This window comes from Agelaius phoeniceus, unplaced genomic scaffold, assembly GCF_051311805.1.
Source record: "Agelaius phoeniceus isolate bAgePho1 unplaced genomic scaffold, bAgePho1.hap1 Scaffold_311, whole genome shotgun sequence".
Lineage (NCBI taxonomy): Eukaryota > Metazoa > Chordata > Aves > Passeriformes > Icteridae > Agelaius > Agelaius phoeniceus.
The window spans coordinates 28,676-35,000 of NW_027509936.1; positions in this window are offsets into that span (position 1 = coordinate 28,676).

Consider the following 6,325-nt stretch of genomic DNA (forward strand, 5'->3'; position numbering starts at 1 on the left):
GGAAGGAGCAGGTAAGGTTGAAGTACCGAGGTCTCCCAGGTAAGAAGTGACACGGCCAAAGGAAATGGCCTCAACTTGCAGCAGGGAAGGCTTAGATTGGATTGGAGGGAAAATTTCTTCACTGAAAGGGTGCTCAGGCATAGGAGCCCAGGGAAGTCCCCATGCCTGGAGACATGTCAAGGATGTCAAGATGTGGTGTTTAGGGACCTGATTTGGGGGGGCAGCAGCTGGGCTCGATGTCCTTAGAAGGCTTTTCCAACCGCAAGGATCCTACGGATCCTATGGTTCTGGAAAGCCTTGACCCCTCTGGCTCTAGCACAGCACCTGGATGCTGACAAAATGAGGCTGGTCATAGAGCCTGGAGGTCCCTGTGCCACAGGGAGAGGACAAGCCGGTGTCACCTGCAGGGAGGGTCTCGTCCCCAGAGAGCCGTCAGTGACTCCGTCCCTGCCCGGGGCTCTGGGTGCGCCCTCGGGGGGCGGGGGACGACACCTGCCCTCGGGTGTCCCTCTGGGCACCTGGGAAGGGAACCAGGTCCATCCGTGCGGCAGCTCCAGGGCTTGCAGGCTTTGGGGCTTTGCAGCTGTGTGCCTTGTCACAAGGTGGCAGGGACGTGACACTGCCTGGCAACGCTGCTGGCCTCGGATCCTTGCTGCTCTCATCCTTATCCCATATGGATTTAGCAGCAATCTTCTGTCTTTGCTTTCAAACTGTCCTTGGGAGAGTTCCAAGAGAGGGTCATTAGTTATTTCAAAGCCTACATCTTTTACCTCTTGGCACTGAAGAGAAAAGACACAAACCTGCTTTGCATCCTTCTGCCTGGAAGTCATTGTGACACACAGGGAAGGGAGGAAGGGGCTGGCCGGGGTCAGCCTCTGCTGAGCCTCAGCTCTGGCTGCTCCTGCTCACAGGGTAAAGCCAAAAGCTGTCGTGATCAAAAACGCAGGCCGCCCTTCTGACCTGAGTCACAGGGGCCGTTTCTTCTGAATGAATCAAGGTGGGAAATCATTCTTGGAGCTTCAGAAGAAAAAAAACCCCAGAACCGTAGGTACGTTTGTAAGAGTGGGTATGTACGTACATTTCCTTCGATGAAGAAGAAAATCTTAGAAATATCATGTCACGTCTGGCTTCCTAGAGAAGATCCTGACCTCTGGGCTTCTGAAAGCAAATGGCTGTGCATTTATAGGAGTGTTTCCCTTCTTTTTATGTGCCTCCCCCAGTCATCTTCTACCCTTGCCCACGGCAAGGAGAGCGCGGTGATTTGGCTGCTCCGCTCTGCCGAGGTTGTTGCAGGCTGTGTAGCAGGGAGTGAGGCCTTTTGTGGCTGCTCATCAGACATTTTCCTACAGCCTTCTCCCTGCAATGGTAAAATGAGACTTGTGTTAGCGAGCAGTCAAGTAGAGCAGGTAACATTAGAAAAGAATTGTTTCTGAGCTGCTGTTCACTAGCACGTGTTTCCCCTTTCCGGCAGAGCGCGCATCATTGCGGGCTTGGGATCGATTGAAATGCGCTAAGGAAACCAGCTCTGGGGAGGGAGGGAGGGAGGGAGGGAAATGCTCTCTTAACATGTGCCAATTCTTCTGTCAAACTCATCAGGGCAGGACAGCGTTCAGACTGAAAGTGTAAGAAGATGTGGAGGGAGACAGAGAATCTGACAGGAGCACCGGACTCACAAGTGCACGAATTTTGCTTTTGGCTTGGATTCAAACGCAGAAGTTGTAAGGAATTTGGGAAGGAGAAGGGACATTTCAGAAGGAGAAGAAGAAAAAGAAGTTGTTGTTGTTGTTACAGCCCTGGCAAAATCTTTGGTTCTAGCTAATAAAGGAAGCTAGTTGAAATAAAAAAAAAAAGAAAAAAAAGTGGTTTTTTTTTTTCCTTCGCTGTTGTATTCGTTGGTGGTTCGTTATATGGTGTGTTGTTTTATTTCTTGGTCTTATTACCTCTGTGTAAATAGTTTTTTTGAGTGAAGCTAACTTTCTGGACGGGTTGGTTTGTATTTGAGGTAGGATAAATTTCAAGAGGTTTCTTTCCTAGACTTCTGACAGGTATTCCTGGGATTTTGGTTTTGTTTACTGTGTGTATCAACAGAGAGATTTGGTAGGGCCAGCTGGGCTGCTGGAGTTTTGGGTGTTAATTTATGAGATGGCTTTTGTTCAATGCAGTTTTGAATTGTTGAAAGGGTTTTTAATGTAGTGGTTTTAAGGCGGTCTTTAAGAATTGTTTGTATCGTTTCACGTTGTTTGTAGTCGGTGTACGATCAGGGATATGGTGGAACTTCTTGAACGTTCTGGTTTTAGCGTTCCTAAGTTCCGATTTCTTTCTGCTTTGCTGTTTTGTTTCTGGTTTTCTTTTGGGGGACAGGGGCGTTTGTAGACGGTGGGTTTCTAGAGGCAATGTGTCTTTCAATTTGGGTAGTGATATTTCTTAGTATTTTAATAGTTTCGATTTTTTTTATTTTCATGCTTTTAATGAGTTGTTTTAAAATTTGGAAGATAACCTTTCTAGATGATTGGTTATTATTTGTGAGTTAGCCTCAAGGTAGAGCTTTGGGGGCTTTTTTTAGTAATGTTTAGGGTCAGTTGTAGGGTTTTGAGTTTAGTGAGTTGGTTGGATTTAATTTTTCATGGGTGTTTGTTTTGACTAGCAGTTCTGTCATTTTCCATGTGTATCTGAGTTTTTTGGGGTTTTGAGCCATTGGTTGAGGAGGAAGTTTATGATGAGAATGTACGGAGCTTTTGGGCTAGTTATAGTGGGATTTCAAATGTCTTGACAGTTCGGTTGATTTGAGTTTTTCTTAGGGTTAAATGTTGTGGGGTCTTTGTTCTGTTAGTCCTAGAAATAGGTTTGGTTTGGATACGCTGCGATGGGATGAGCGTGGGCTGCGTACCGGTGCTGCCGAAGGCGCGGTATTTGTGTGGTTCTGATGCGTTGGGTTAATGAATTGATACGGTCTAATATATAGATTAATTAAAGTAGAAATAAATATCAATATAAAAACAAATATAAAATGATAGTGGTAAACATAAATATAGAAAACAAATAGATAAACACATAAAACTATACTATATAGTATATTATTGTAACAGATGCTAATCTATAGAAACGATAGTCTATTATATATGTATACAAAGATATATAAAGATCGGTTGTAAATATAAAAATATTTAGATAGAGTTAAAAGGAATTGGGGATTTTCTGGGATTTTTTTTATTAGGTTATAGGCTGGGGTTTTTTTTCTAGATAGAAATAATATAAAAATAAAAATCCAGATCTCCAAATATATAACGCGTATACCGATCTCTCTAAATATTGAATATAAAGAAATAGAAGTAAAAGAATATCTAGGATATAAAAATACTATATATCTATTATTCTATTAAAAGGTATTCTCTCTAGTATGTATAATACCTACAAATGTAATAAATAAAAATTATAAAAGTAAATGTGAAGAGAATGATGAAAAATGAGATGATTTTTAGAGTTTTAAATATGGTTTAGATAAAGGGGTGTCTTTGGTTTTTGTTTGGTTAGAGGCAGGGGTTTTATTTGAAAGAATAGAAGTATTATAGAAATGTGAATCTTAAGATAGAAATCTATCATAAGTCTAGAAAGAGAAATGACGAAACTATGGATAGAAATTGAAATCTAAATCTATGTCAGTAATATGAAGAGTTGTAGTATAGAATAGAAATGACCTTATGTGGCAATATAAATGAGAAATGGGAATAGAAATAGAAGAAGATGTAAATATAGTTGGAAAGAAAGGGATTTTTTTGGCTTTTGTTTGAGTAGAGGCAGGGGTTTTATTTGAAATAACACAAGTGTTCCAGAAGTGAAAATCTGAAGGCAGAAATAGATAATCAATGAATCAAAATACGTATAAAAATATAGAAATAAGTCCTCGGAATAGATGGAATATAGAATATCAATTGATTTATAAATTGACATTGATAAAGAGAAATGGATCAGTAAGCAATACACATTATAAATAGAAATGTGACTATCAATAGGAAAACCTAGGGGTAAAATCTATTCAAATATTGTCTAAAAGAAAGGGTTGGGGTTTTTTGGGCTCTTCTTGGGTTAGAGGCAGGGTTTTTATTTGAAATAATATGAACATAGATATTACTCTTACCTGTTTCTAAATATTGAGATAGATAATCAAGATATAAATATAAAACCTAAGGAAATAGAAATAATAGGAAGGGATGTAATATAGAATACAAATAAGAGTATACATTGATATACAGTTTAAATGTCAATGTGAACATGAACCTGAAAGATACAATTTTAAAAAAGATTGAAATAGAGTTGAAAAGAAAGGGGTTCTTTTTGGCTTGAATTTGGGTAGAGGCAGGGGTTTTATTTTAAATAATGGAAGAGTTACAGAAGTAAAAATCCTAACACAGAAATATAGATGAAATATAGAAAGATAGGAATAAAAAGATGTCAATAAATAGAAGAAATAGGAACAGATGTAAAATAGAATATAAACTTATAAAAAATCGGAAATTATAAATGTAAAAATCAACATTACACATCAATATACATTTGAAATATAAATGTGGATATAAAGATGAAAAAAAATAATTTTTTTACAATTTAAATGCAGTCGAAATTAAAGGGGGTTCTTTTTGGCTTTTATCCGGGTAGGGGCAGGGGAATTATTTTAAATAATGTAAACGTTACAGAAGCAAAAATCCTAACAAATATATACTTACTATGTAAAAATATGTATAAAAATAGAGAAATAAATTTAAGTACTAGGGAGAGATGTAATATAGAATAGAAATTTATTTATAAATAGAAATGTATAAATATACATCAATACGCATTATAAATAGAAAGGTGAACATTAATATGAAAAACTATTTTAAAAAATATTTACATATTTTTTAAAAGAAATTGTTGGGTTTGGGTTTGGTTTGGTGGTTTTTTTTTTTTGTTTTTTTTTTTATCCTATTAGGTTAGAGGCAGGAGGATTTTTTTCTTCTTCCTGGTTGTTTTGGGGCATTTATTTCAGAGCAGCTTCTGGGGGGGATCGCCCCTGTTCCTTTTTGCCGCCTTGGCCGCCCGCAGGCCCAAGGCGCGCGGCGCCCCCGGCTGGGGTGGGCGGCAGTGCTGCCGCCTTGTGGGCAGAGCGCGGTACTGCAGCCCGGCGCCGCCGCCAGGCAGCCCTCTTGGGCGTGGCGCGTGGCGGAGTTTGTTTGACCTTCTCAAAAGGGCGGAAGAACGGAGGGCCCCCGGCGGTGTGTCTATCCGGAATGCCTGCACGGAACACCGATGCCGGCGCGGCCCCGACGAGCTTTTCTGCGGCGTTTCAATTGCGATGATGGCATTCCGGTTCGCCTGCAGGGTTCGGCGTCGCGGGAAATCGTTTCTAGGGCTCGAGGTGGGTGTCGGCATTTTGATCAGGCAGCTGGCAAAACGGCTACGCCTTGGGGTCTTTCCAAGGGGCGCTGGGGGCGGGGCCGGGGCGGGGCGCCGTGTCGACGAGGTGACGTCATTCGGCGGCACTCTGCCTGCAGTGCGCCCATGAAGACGGCTAGGGGCGCTGTATACATAGAGTATTAAGTATAAACTATCTAGAAGAAGAAATAAAAGCTCGATGTCACCTGCAGCTGTAGAAAATTTCAGGCTCCCATGGAGGAAATAGTTTTCCTAAAATCATTACCGTTTTGGGGTTTTTTGCAGTCCCCGGTAGCCTGAACGTTTCTACTGCTGCTTTTTTATCCTAAAGCCAGAATGGAAATCCCACATTAGAAATACAGGGAAAGAAAGAGAGAAAGAAAGAAAGAGAGAGAGAGAAAGAGAGAAAGAAAGAAAGAAAGAAAGACAGAGAGAAAGACAGAGAAAGAAAGAAAGAAAGACAGAGAGAAAGAAAGAAAGACAGAGAGAAAGAAAGAAAGACAGAGAAAGAAAGAAAGAAAGAAAGACAGAGAGAAAGAAAGAAAGACAGAGAGAAAGAAAGACAGAGAGAAAGAAAGACAGAGAGAAAGAAAGAAAGACAGAGAGAAAGAAAGAAAGAAAGAGAGAGAGAGAAAGAAAGAAAGACAGAGAGAAAGAAAGAAAGAGAGAGAGAGAAAGAAAGAAAGAAAGACAGAGAGAGAAAGAAAGAAAGAAAGAAAGACAGAGAGAGAGAAAGAAAGAAAGAGAGAGAGAGAAAGAAAGAAAGAGAGAGAGAGAAAGAAAGAAAGACAGAGAGAAAGAAAGAAAGAGAGAGAGAGAAAGAAAGAAAGAAAGAGAGAGAGAGAAAGAAAGAAAGAAAGAAAGAAAGAAAGAAAGACAGAGAGAAAGAAAGAAAGAAAGAGAGAGAGAGAAAGAA